Source organism: Schistocerca serialis, chromosome 2 (assembly GCF_023864345.2).
Source record: "Schistocerca serialis cubense isolate TAMUIC-IGC-003099 chromosome 2, iqSchSeri2.2, whole genome shotgun sequence".
NCBI lineage: Eukaryota > Metazoa > Arthropoda > Insecta > Orthoptera > Acrididae > Schistocerca > Schistocerca serialis.
The window spans coordinates 612,115,359-612,129,224 of NC_064639.1; positions in this window are offsets into that span (position 1 = coordinate 612,115,359).

A 13,866-nucleotide genomic window follows, 5' to 3' on the forward strand; every position below is an offset into this window, starting at 1 on the left:
TTATTAAGAGACGAAGGTTACCTTGTATTTAGAGTAAGAATTATCAGTAAGGAAGTTCATTGTATTCTTGACACTGGCAGTTTGGTGTTACTGATTAGCAATAGTGTTTGCAAGGACTGTCTTTGGGAGGAAGCATCACCTGAATTGGTGATGCAGAAAGTGAAAATCAGAGGAGTAGTAACAGACAAGCTAGGATCGGTTTCATGTGCCAGTCATGAACAATTCGGGTAAACGTCTTGATTGTTCTGTCTCTTACAGGAGATGCGATTCTAGGGCTGGACTATGGAAATAACCATAAAATTTTAATAAATTTTCATATGAGATTAGTTCTAGCCGGTATTGAGTGACAGTCATTCATATTGCACTTCGAGGATTGTGTGGAAAGGGCGTTCTAGAAAACGACTCTTCCGCAGGTTTTGCTGATGTGACATGAACATAAAATGTGTGGCACAAGATAAATAACGGGAAGTCCGGTTTCCATAGAGTGGTGGTTGATTAATTAGGACACACTGACACAACCGAAGAACAGCTTAGTGATACTTCTGTAGAGCATCGTGTCATGTTTTCAGAAACATCGGATACAATTGGGGACTTTTGTTACCATTTTAAGATGAAACCACACCAACAGTTTTCTGTGCAGCCACACTCAATCCCCTTAAAATACAAGAGAAAGGTCGAAGAAGTGAATCGAGCTGTTGTTGCACTGGGCGTTCTTGGAAATTCCACCAGTTCATACAACGATTTGAAGTTATATGTGCTGAAGAAAGGTACATCAATACACATGGTACTTGACTCACTTCAGATTGACACTATTAAAGAGCCAGAAATGGGCCACACTGAAACCTCTGAAGAACAGTTGCAGTGTTTCCAGCATGTAAAGATACTCACATCTGTGGATTTGCATGTGGGTTTGTAACCTCCCCCAACATAACTGGCCTATTGGATTGTGATATAACTGAACATGATTGCATACTCCTAATGAAATTTTACAGTGAGTAAGGCTAACGTTACCGAAGGAAAATAACGCCGGTTAGTTGGAGGAAAGTGTACAATAGACTCTACTGAAGTTAGAACCGATTCTAAACTTAAGCGAAATACTGATGATAATTTTAAAATGGGTGGAGTATAGTACAATTGTTCACGAACCACACAGGGGGAAAAATGGGTACCACATAATATTTACTATAAAATCTCTGACAACACAAAGAAAACGCTGATTAGCTAAATAAAAAGAAGAGTTAAACGGTGCCAGCCTGGTAGGGCAACGAAACTTGAGAATCTTGAGAAAGGTAATGGCAAAGATATTTAAGCAAATAATCACTAGCATGCCAACAGGAGGTTGTCACGCTTTTCCACAGCACAACAGTTCACGAGAAAAAAAACAGAAAGCACTGAGTTTGCAGTTACTTATTCTGAAATACAACATTTTGAAAGTAAAATTAAATAGTTACTGGTTAAATGAATGACTGGCTTAACTTATACTCTGTTATCTAAAAAAAAAAGTTACTTTCAGTAACCTCATTGTAACATAATATAAAATTTAGAAAAAGAAAAACAGCTTGCTTTTGATCATTGAAAGATTGACTGAATTTATTTTAAGCAAATGAGCAGTTGGTTTTACTTTTAAAATTGTTGTTGTTGTGATCTTCAGTCCTGAGGCTGGTTTGATGCAGCTCTCCATGCTACTCTATCCTGTGCAAGCTTCTTCATCTCCCAGTACTTACTGCAACCTACATCCTTCTGAATCTGCTTAGTGTATTCATCTCTTGGTCTCCCTCTACGATTTTTACCCTCCACGCTGCCCTCCAATGCTAAATTTGTGATCCCTTGATGCCTCAAAACATGTCCTACCAACCGATCCCTTCTTCTAGTCAAGTTGTGCCACAAACTTCTCTTCTCCCCAATCCTATTCAATACCTCCTCATTAGTTACGTGATCTACCCACCTTATCTTCAGCATTCTTCTGTAGCACCACATTTCGAAAGCTTCTATTCTCTTCGTGTCCAAACTGGTTATTGTCCATGTTTCACTTCCATACATGGCTACACTCCATACAAATACTTTCAGAAACGACTTCCTGATACTTAAATCTATACTCGATGTTAACAAATTTCTCTTCTTCAGAAACGATTTCCTTGCCATTGCCAGTCTACATTTTATATCCTCTCTACTTCGACCATCATCAGTTATTTTACTCCCTAAATAGCAAAACTCCTTTACTACTTTAAGTGTCTCATTTCCTAATCTAATCCCCTCAGCATCACCCGATTTAATTTGACTACATTCCATTATCTTCGTTTTGCTTTTGTTGATGTTCATCTTATATCCTCCTTTCAAGACACTGTCCATTCTGTTCAACTGCTCTTCCAAGTCCTTTGCTGTCTCTAACAGAATTACAATGTCATCGGCGAACCTCAAAGTTTTTGTTTTTTCTCCATGGATTTTAATACCTACTCCGAATTTTTCTTTTGTTTCTTTTACTGCTTGCTCAATATACAGATTGAATAACATCGGGGAGAGGCTACAACCCTGTCTCACTCCTTTCCCAACCACTGCTTCCCTTTCATGCCCCTCGACTCTTATAACTGCCATCTGGTTTCTGTACAAATTGTAAATAGCCTTTCGCTCCCTGTATTTTACCCCTGCCACCTTCAGAATTTGAAAGAGAGTATTCCAGTTAACGTTGTCAAAAGCTTTCTCTAAGTCTACAAATGCTAGAAACATAGGTTTGCCTTTTCTTAATCTTTCTTCTAAGATAAGTCGTAAGGTTAGTATTGCCTCACGTGTTCCAACATTTCTACGGAATCCAAACTGATCTTCCCCGAGGTCCGCTTCTACCAGTTTTTCCATTCGTCTGTAAAGAATTCACTTTAGTATTTTGCAGCTGTGACTTATTAAACTGATAGTTCGGTAATTTTCACATCTGTCAACACCTGCTTTCTTTGGGATTGGAATTATTATATTCTTCTTGAAGTCTGTGGGTATTTCGCCTGTCTCATACATCTTGCTCACCAGATAGTATAGTTTTGTCATGACCGACTCTCCCAAGGCCATCAGTAGTTCTAATGGAATGTTGTCTACTCCCGGGGCCTTGTTTCGACTCAGGTCTTTCAGTGCTCTGTCAAACTCTTCACGCAGTAACTTATTTCCCATTTCATCTTCATCTACATCCTCTTCCATTTCCATAATATTGTCCTCAAGTACATCGCCCTTGTATAAACCCTCTATATACTCCTTCCACCTTTCTGCCTTCCCTTCTTTGCTTAGAACTGGGTTGCCATCTGAGCTCTTGATATTCATACAAGTGGTTCTCTTCTCTCCAAAGGTCTCTTTAATATTCCTGTAGGCAGTATCTATCTTACCCCTAGTGAGACAAGCCTCTACATCCTTACATTTGTCCTCTAGCCATCCCTGCTTAGCCATTTTGCACTTCCTGTCAATCTCATTTTTGAGACGTTTGTATTCCTTTTTGCCTGCTTCATTTACTGCATTTTTATATTTTCTCCTTTCATCAATTAAATTCAATATTTCTTCTGTTACCCAAGGATTTCTATTAGCCCTCGTCTTTTTACCTACTTGATCCTCTGCTGCCTTCACTACTTCATCCCTCAGAGCTACCCATTCTTCTTCTACTGTATTTCTTTCCCCCATTCCTGCCAATTGTTCCCTTATGCTCTCCCTGAAACTCTCTACAACCTCTGGTTCTTTCAGTTTATCCAAGTCCCATCTCCTTAAATTCCCGCCTTTTTGCAGTTTCTTCAGTTTCAATCTGCAGTTCATAACCAATAGATTGTGGTCAGAATCCACCTCTGCCCCTGGAATACTTTTAAAATAACTACAATAAAATTCATGCCAACACAGATGCAGTCACTCACTGAGCTAAATATAGAATAAATGACATTGCACACTCTTAATTTGTGCTGTATGTTTAGTTATTAGTTTTGCAAGTGAAATTTTAATTTACTATAAGCAGCCTCTGTCATGTAAAATGAGAAATAACAGTAACTGAGGCAGAAAATGTAGGCTGAAACTATTCATTATCAAACACATAAAACTGGCAATAAATAGTTGATCAGTTTTCATATTCTTACGACACTCGGTGATTTTATGGGATGGAAAAGGCACCCTGCTTTGTAATAATGTCTGAGGAAAATGATAACACAGATGCCCTACAAGTTATTTTTCAATATTCAAGCTCTGTGAAAGAAATCAACTGGGCAAAGCCTCTACATTGTTACGTCTGTCACTGGACAGTCTTATGATGCTGTAGCTGTGTGAACGACGAAGAATGTAGCTGACGACATTGCTGAGCTGCTGTTGTTGCTGCTGCTGCTGCTGCTGTTTGAGAACCCCGAGTCGTCTCCAGAGCCACAGATAATTGTGGGACAGGCAACAGTTAGAATTGCAGCTTCCCTCGGCTATCCACTCCTACCATACTTGCAAGTCAACAAATCAGGCGCGTCTTTATTGGTACGAGCAAAACTGTACACCATGGTGGCGGGAGTGAACAACAAACAATTCCGCACTCTTTCATAACTCAAACTGTTCTTCCTCCTCTTACTATCGATACATTCTACTAGAGTTCTCTTGGCTATTACCCAGCAATTTAGAATATTTTCATTATAAATACAATTAATGACATGCAATCAAAAGTAAATATGCTAGTACATCGATTAGGCATTAAATATAGTTTCTGTAATGCAGGTTACACCTTCATAATCAAAAGTACAGTGCAAGTTATCAACGGCTATTAAGTGGCGCAAATTTTGGATGGTGCAGAAAGTATTTTATCTGCATTTTTTGTGTTACATGTTACTTGCAGGTGGAACTGTACCCATTGTGCTGCCAATATAGTGCAATCCTGTGTTTTGGCCGTTGCTACCAGTTTAAAAAGTTACCTTTAGGCTGAATGTGTCATCACACATTTCACCAGAGCCTCAAACACAGTAATTCCTGAAGAAATAAGGAAGAAGCTGACACTGTACATGGACGATATTCTGAATGTGGACAGATCGTGGCAAGAGCATAATAAGACCTTGTTTTTCCTGCTGCGAGCATCGAGAGAGCACCGAATAGCTGTGAACCTTATAAAATCAAAGCTTGGGCATAAGGACATCGATTACGTTAGGCAAGTTATTTCTCCCAGAAGGAATCGTCCAAAGCTGGAGAAGCTCCATGCGATTAGAAATTATCCAGTACCAAGGAGTAAGCTACAAGTTCACCTCTTTAGGAACTGTAAATTGTTACAAAAGATTCATCAATATGATTGTACCTATATTGCAGCTCTGTCTCCTAACGGGAAAGAATATTGTTTGGAATTGGGTCGAAGAAGCATTACGAGAAATCGTGGTGTTGAAGGAGCCGTTAATCAATCCCCCAGTACTATGACTTACCGATGTGAAGAAAGAGTTCTGTCTTGCGTTGGATAGCTCCATTCCTGGCATTGGTTTCATCTCTCTGAATAGGCAGTGTGTGGTTTTGTAATGGTGACTCAGACGTTCACATTCGTGAGTCAGATTTTGTCCATATCCAAACGAGACTTGGAAGGTCTTGTGATTGTCTTTCGTTTCCTCCTGTTTGGTCAGTACAGGAAGATGCACTGTGACCAGAACATAAGAGTTTTATACGTTGCTATCATTTTTTGTGATAGAAAATATGAATTATGGATGCAAAGAATTGATTTACTGATTTTAAATGCCAGTAGCTAAAATAGTGGTGTGCTGAATTTCGAGATGAGTTTCTGCAAATAGATGCAGAGGTGAATGAATTTGTGTAATTGCAGTGATGGATTTCCTGCCAGAGCAGCAGTGAATCAAACAATTGAAGTGGACTGAAAAATTATTATTAATATTAATGTACTTTTTACAGAGCTTTTAAAAGTATGACTATGTTTGAAAGATCATAGCAAAATCCAAAGTTAAGGGTGTTGGTAATAATCGATAAGTAGAAGTTATCCATGGAATGATGATGACAGAATTAAGGGTTGTCTACCCAGATCTGTTGATGAGGTATCAAGAAGGGAAGAGAAGATACATCAAGAGAAGGAGTCTGTTACAAGGAAAGGAATGGATTTTGACAATCTTCAGCCAGGTTTATGTTACTATCCTTATGTCAGTGTGTAATTTTATGACCCAGAATTCTTTGTGAGTTTTTGTTGCACTTAATCATATATGTAGCTTTGTCTGAATGTCATCAGTGTCAATCAGTCAAGATGTAAATGGCACAATAATGAACACAATGTTTACTTTTTTATGTAACTTTTAGTGTTCTTTAGCCATAACAGCTTTAAAATGCTTTTTTTATATATTTGTTTGTAAATCACGACTCACTCTGTGTGTGGTGGTGTAGATGAGCTGGGTCATTGAGGTGGAGGATGAAACACAGTAGCAACAGCTATGTAGTTTATTATGCAGTTGGTAATGTAGTTTGTTATAGTATGTTAGTACATAAGGTGCAAGGAAAGTCAGGTGTAATACGATGGTAGTCTGTGGGAATGTTTACGAAAATATTTTGTGTTTTGTTTGTATGATGAGTTGAATGTTACTGTGGTTATGGTGTCAGTCTTGTAAACTACAACGACCCATTGTTTCTCCTGAATGGGGCTTCAGCAACTTGAGTGTTGAGGTGTCTGTTAGGTAAAAAAAATAGTTGTTTTAGCAATATATTGGAAAATTTTACTTAGAAAAGTAGAGATTGTAAACAGTTAAACAGGGGACTGCCTTGGTCATGTATAATACTGAGATCGAGGGAGAGATAAAAGGGCTCTCAGATACAGATTATAAAAAAATAAACTTTGTGATTCACTGGAACATGCTGAAGATTTATGTGTATAAATATTTTCTTTTGTATGTAGACTAACGATTATCTTTGTATGTTGAGAGACATTTAGCATCCTGATGGGGACATGGCGCCGATCTAGAGTACAGCAGCTGTGTTCTCAGAGAACAACCTTAGCTGTGTAAGAGGAAGCCAACTTGCACGGACGAGGTGCTGACCCTGCTGCAGACTGCTATGGAGGGTGCTCATACCCCTCTCCTGCTGGAGCCCTTTCTTGGCCCTTAACACGTTCCCTGCAAATGAAGATTTGATGTCACGACTATACTGTGTATCAGCCCACTGATGACCTGACAGAAACGTTGCTGAAACGCGGCCGAGGTCACCACAAGTGTAATTGCACCTCTGTATGACGCCACTCCACCACACTGGTACTTCCTGAGCTTTCTATAGTGAAGGGTTATATCTACATAAACTGCTGTAGTAGGGCCACGAACCCCTGAAATAACCCCAAAACAATTTTACTGTACTGTTTTCTTTTGTTACCGCATATCTAACAGGAAACAATACAAAAAAGTCGTTTTCACATAAACTTTGCACTATTTAACAACTGGAATCTTAGAAACACATTCTTGGTTTAATTATCTCCTGCTTTTTTATTTTTGAAGGACATTTTACGCTACTAATATATTTGAAAAACAAATAAATTGTACAAACAATACAAAAAATACTTATTAGTGTAACCTTTGCACTACTTATACTGCATTTTTAAAAAGCCATTTGTGGCTTTGGTTTTCATGAAACAACTTATCTACATTTTAAAGTGTCCTGGGAAGTCATTGCAAAAGGCGTAAATTTCTTGGTTTTGTTGTATGTTGCTTTTTTTCCTTCCTGAGCGAAAATACTTTTGTAGCAGAATGTGCAGTGTCACCGAAATTTCAAGGTTGTACCTCGATTTTCCCAAAGTATAAGCTTTCTTTCATGATGGAGAAGTGGCACAGGCTGCATATCCTAATACATGCAAGACAATGAACTTCAGTTTCAATTAATCTTATCATAGATTCAACATTCAGCTTTTGTATATGTTATTATGGGTTGTTTAAATTGAATCCCTTTATCTTCATCACTGTGCTTTAATCATTTTTCTCATAATAATATCTTTTAGGTCCAGTTGAAGTCCAATTTGTTATCCATTTATCATCTCCTATCAGTCAGTTCAACCAATATGTAACCCTTTTCTAAATTGACTTTGCCATCATCAATATACACTACATAATCGGTATCAAACTATATAACATTTTTTCCTAGGTTATTTAGTCTGTCATGCAATCGAAGCCTTACATTTTATTTAGCGAATACAGCTATAAAAATATTTGTAGCTGTGTTACTTTCGACATAATAATACTTGAAATTGTACTTCATCTGAACCATATTGTCATTAAGAAAAGTTATATCTATATTATCTAATCAATCATCCAGTAGTATCTCACAAAGTCGCTGCAAATTTATTTCATATTGCGTTTGAGTCATATTTTGCATTTGCCTCAATTTGTCCCTAATGAATTAAGAGATGTCTTAGCAACAGCTTGTTTTCCATTTCTTTACTAGGATTTCAGTCAATATCTGATTTATCTTTAGCTGTTTTGAAATATTCTTCAATTTCAAATCATGTGGAATGATTTCTATCTTTATTTTTATAAAATCTTTCGCATAAATTTTAAACAGCATGCTGCTTTTATTTCTAAAATCCCATATGTCATAGACATCTAAAATTTTATAGCCCATTTCCACAGCCAACTTTATTTGATACGTTAACCAACCCAGTAGAACTTCTTCCTTCATCATTGTGATTGCATTTACTCATTTATTTATGCACATTTGACACACAAAGGAAACAACAGTTTTTCATATATATGCTTACAGGCAAAACTGGGTGACACGATCTTCTAGGTGCCAATACTTTTCATTTTATAAATCCATATCATTTTTAGAATGATGTGTTGGTCTATATATTTCTGGTTCATATCGTTTGGGATCATAATAATAATATTGCACAGTAGGATAAAGACTCCATGCATCATCACTTCTTATTGTTGTGTTAACACCATCAGCTATAACTCTTAATTTTACTGCATTTATATGACCACCATAAAATTCATCTCTTGGATTCAATGGTTACCGTTTTAATTTTTTAAGATTATTATACTCTGGGAGTTAAGCTAATCACATTCCCATATCTCCACTAAATTATATCCGGCATTTCATATTTCTGCAGTTCTTGTTAAAGTCTTTAGATAAATGTCATCCATTGTTTCCTTATTTTTGTTGATAATCACCTCACTTTTAAAACAGTTTTTACAACCATGCCAAAAGCAACCATGGTATTGATAAACTATGTTAGCTTCCTTATCAAATCCATCTGCTTTTGTTCTGGCTACTTTTGCATCTCCTCCATTTAAGAGCATGCACAATATTATTATTGTTTAAACTGTTTACTATACTCATATTCCCACATCTCCACTAAAATGTGTCCAGTATTTCGTATTTCCACACTTCTTGTTAAAGTCTTTTGATAAAGGTCATCCAGTATTAGTTTCTTTATCAAATCAATTCAGTACAGTGATTGTATTTTCAGGTAAACATTTAAATTTGTAAATAACCATACAAACACCTGCAATTGTTAAATCACAGAGTGTTTAAAATCTTGAAATAACAGAGTGCATCGGTATTCGTTATCTCTAGAAATTGTTTTCTTAATTCCAGACAACTTCTTCTCAAATTGCCTATATCAGAATTACATTACTCATTCATTAGTTTCTTCATATTGAACATAATAATTTTTTTAACTCTGGAGCTATGCCATTTGAGAAATGCTTCTGTATCCTTCAGTTTCATAATGTTAACACAATAATACCGAGTATCTGGAATTGGGCACACAAAATTTTCACTTTCCTATGTATTGAATATGTATGGAAAATATCCACTCTTTCAAATCAAATGTTTTTGGTAAACTATTAAGAGGATCTTGTACAAAATTGCTTCTGTCTATAACTATTAGGCCCCACTGTTTAATCTCCAAGAACATCAATTACATTCATGTGTAGATAGTATATGGTCTTATTGTATTTTCAACAGAGTACTTATAAATGAATTGTGAATCATATTCTTTAGCATAGTGAACTGTGAATGTATAATACTTGTTTTCCTCATTTATCGTCCAACTACAGAACTCTTCATTTGTCTTCAATTTATAAAGAGTATCTCCTTTAAAATTGTGGACTACCATGAGATTCGGAATATGTATACCAGTTACTTGTTGAGCTTCATAATCAGACTACATGTATCTTTCTGTATAGGGAGCAAAAGAAATACAAACAAAAGACCAAGAATTTCTACAACTAAGTAATATAATTTCAGTAATATTAATTGAGAGATGAAGAAAGAACAAATTATTTACATTGCCATATCTAAGCACTATGCCAAGAAAAATTATTTTACAGTTGGTGGTGTATTGTACGAAAATCATCTTTCAGGAAGACCTAAACAAGACAAAATAGTTTACCTCAGAAAATATGACTATATAGATCATAAAATACAGTGCCTTATGGACAATAAAAATTATTTATTATTTAATAAATTTTAATAAGGTTAAAATAATTTTCCTATACTTATTCTTATATTTATTTTTATTGTTTCAATTTTTATATTTATTATGTGGGTCATTATTGGAGTGAAGTTTTAATCCCTGGGTGGCCTCAGGTTTCAATTTTAAAATATAATTTCATTGAGTTAATTTTTATACTTTTTTATGGGTGGTTGGGTTTTGATCATTAAATAATCTCCAATACAGTTTGGCATACAGTTTGAATTACATGCTACTAGAGGCAAAAACGTCTCATTAAACATAGGGCCGAAAATGCATTCCTTAAGAGTTATGAGCAATTTTTCATCTTTAATACTGTGAAACAAATCTCTTCTACTGCAAGCCATTTGCTTTCCATATTTTGGGAAGTGGCAGTATGGATCAAAACAAGAAAAAAGGTCCAGTAAAAAATGTGCTCTAAAATGCATACCTTAAAAGTTATGAGCATTTGTTCATTATAAGAGTTATATGTCAAAGTAGGAAAGATAAAAGAGTGCTGATAGCACTTAACGTATGCATTTTAGAGTGCATGTTTACTGTCCATCCTTTTCTTGTTTTGGTCCATACTGCCACTTCCTAAAATATGGAAAGGGAAGAGTTCGAGGTACAACAGATTTGTTTCACGGTATCGAAGATGAAAAATTGCTCAGAGCTCTTAAGATATGGATTTTCGCCTCTATGAGACGTTTTTGCTTCTAGTATCATCTACTTTCAACTGTAAGCGTTTACGCCATTAATTATGATACACCCTATATACTACTGGCCATTAAAATTGCTACATAAAGAAGAAATGCAGATGATAAACAGGTATTCACTGGGCAAATATATTATACTAGAATTAACACCTGATTACATTTTCACGCAATTTGGGTGCATAGATCCTGAGAAATCAGTACCCAGAACAACCACCTCTGGCCGTAATAACAGCCTTGATACGCCTGGGCATTGAGTCAAACAGAGCTTGGATGGCGTGTACAGGTACAGCTGCTCATGGAGCTTCAACACGATACCACAGTTCATCAAGAGTAGTGACTAGTGTATTGTGACGAGCCAGTTTCACGGCCACCATTGACTGGACATTTTCAATTGGTGAGAGATCTGGAGAATGTGCTGGGCAGGGCGGCAGTCGAACATTTTCTGTATCCAGAAAGGCCCATACAGGACGTGCAACGTGAGGTCGTGTTTTATCCTGTTGAAATGTAGGGTTTCGCAGGGATCGAATGAAGGGTAGAGCCATGGGTCGTAACACATCCGAAATGTAACATCCACTGTTCAAAGTGCCGTCAATGCAAACAAGAGGTGACCGAGACGTGTAACCAGTGGCACCCCATACCATCACCCCGGGTGATACACCAGTATGGCGATGACGAATACACGCTTCCAATGTGGGTTCACCGCAATGTCGCCAAACACGGATGCGACCATCATGATGCTGTAGACAGAACCTGGATTCATCCGAAAAAATGACGTTTTGCCATTCGTGCACCCAGGTTCGTCGTTGAGTACACCATCGTAGGCGCTCCTGTCTGTGATGCAGCATCAAGGTTAACCGCAGCCATGGTCTCCGAGCTAATAGTCCATGCTGCTGCAAACGTCGTCGAACTGTTCGTGCAGATGGTTGTTGTCTTGCAAAGGTCCCCATCTGTTGACTAAGGGATCGAGACGTGGCTGCACGATCCATTACAGCCATGCGGATAAGATGCCTGTCATCTCGACTGCTAGTGATATAAGGCCGTTGGGATCCAGCAGGGCGTTCTGTATTACCCTTCTGAACCCACTGATTCCATATTCTGCTAATGGATCTCGACCAGCGCGAGCAACAATTTCGCCTTACGATAAACCGCAATCGCGATAGGCTACAATCCGACCTTTATCAAAGTCGGAAACGTGATGGTACGCATTTCTCCTCCTTACACGAGGCAACATAACAACGTTTCACCAGGCAACGCCGGTCAACTGCTGTTTGTGTATGAGAAATCGGTTGGAAACTTTCCTCATGTCAGCACATTGCAGGTGTCGCCACCGGTGCCAACCTTGTGTGAATGCTCTGAACAGCTAATCATTGGCATATCACAGCATCTTCTTCCTGTCGGTTAAATTTCGCGTCTGTAGCACGTCATCTTCGCGGTGTAGCAATTTTAATGGACAGTAATATATATATATATATATATATATATATATATATATATATATATATATATATATATATATATATAATGTGTTCTGGCAGATATTTGCTATTTTGTTTTTGCATTGTGCAGCTGGAGTCAGCCCAAACAATTGCTGCTTGCCACGTCTTTAATGTGACGCCTGTGTCAAAACAAAGCGTTTGTTTAATTTCCATTACAAGCAAAACGATTTTTAAAGCGGAAATTTGCATGCCTTTCCGATACAGCACTGCCAAATTTAATCTAGTCCAATATTTGTTGTATCAACATGTACAAGAACAAACAGAAGTCCAGTAGCAACTTTGTAGCATTCTATGCTTTCAATGAGAGACAAACTTATGTTTTCCGTTGACACTGGGTGTCACATGAAAGATGTGATGAGCGCTATTTGTTTGGACTGACTCCCACTACACAATGCAAAACCAAAATTACAAATATCTGCTGAAACAGAAGATAAAGTTCCCTTCATGACTCTTAGGAGAGACACCTTACACACATACACTCACACACACACACACACACACACACACACACACACACACACACACACACACACACACATGCACACACATCTACACACTTATCACCCGGAACATTATGACCACCTACTTAATGGCCACCTTTGGGACAGATAACAGCAGTGACATGTCACAGTGTGCAAGCAATTATGCCTCTCCACGTATGTCAGATGTAAACAGGGACTAAGAGACGCACAGACATTTGATGAATAGAAGAAAAAGGCTTGCTACAAATGTACAAGAAGCAAAACAGCACGAGGTGTTTTTGGTGAGCAGTTTGGTAGTTTGTCAAAGAAGCATTATGAGTCGGTAGAATTTTGTAGAAAGACTATGTGATGTGCAGACATATGAATTAGGCGAAAGTGATGCGGAAATAGATCATGCCCCTGAAACAGAACAGACAGCATTGGACGCATTTTTAAGGGGATATGCGCCTGATGTGTCTAGAAGGGTAGAATAGGAAGGATTTATAGTCTGCAGTCAAATTACTCATGGAGTTTGCAGGAACTGATGTACTACACAAATAGCGGAATAAGAGAGGAATATTCTCCACTAACTTGAGATGTTATAGATATGGGAGAATGCGACATGTCCAGAGGCAATGTCGCCAACCTTAATGTCGTAGATGTGGTATGGTTGGGCATTGCTATTGTGACTGTGGGAATGGTATGGGGAAACAGGAGACAAATAAGCAGGTGTTAAATGCAAAAGCGAACCTCAGGTCCACTGCATTGAGTTCCCAATAAATTTTGATGCAACAAAT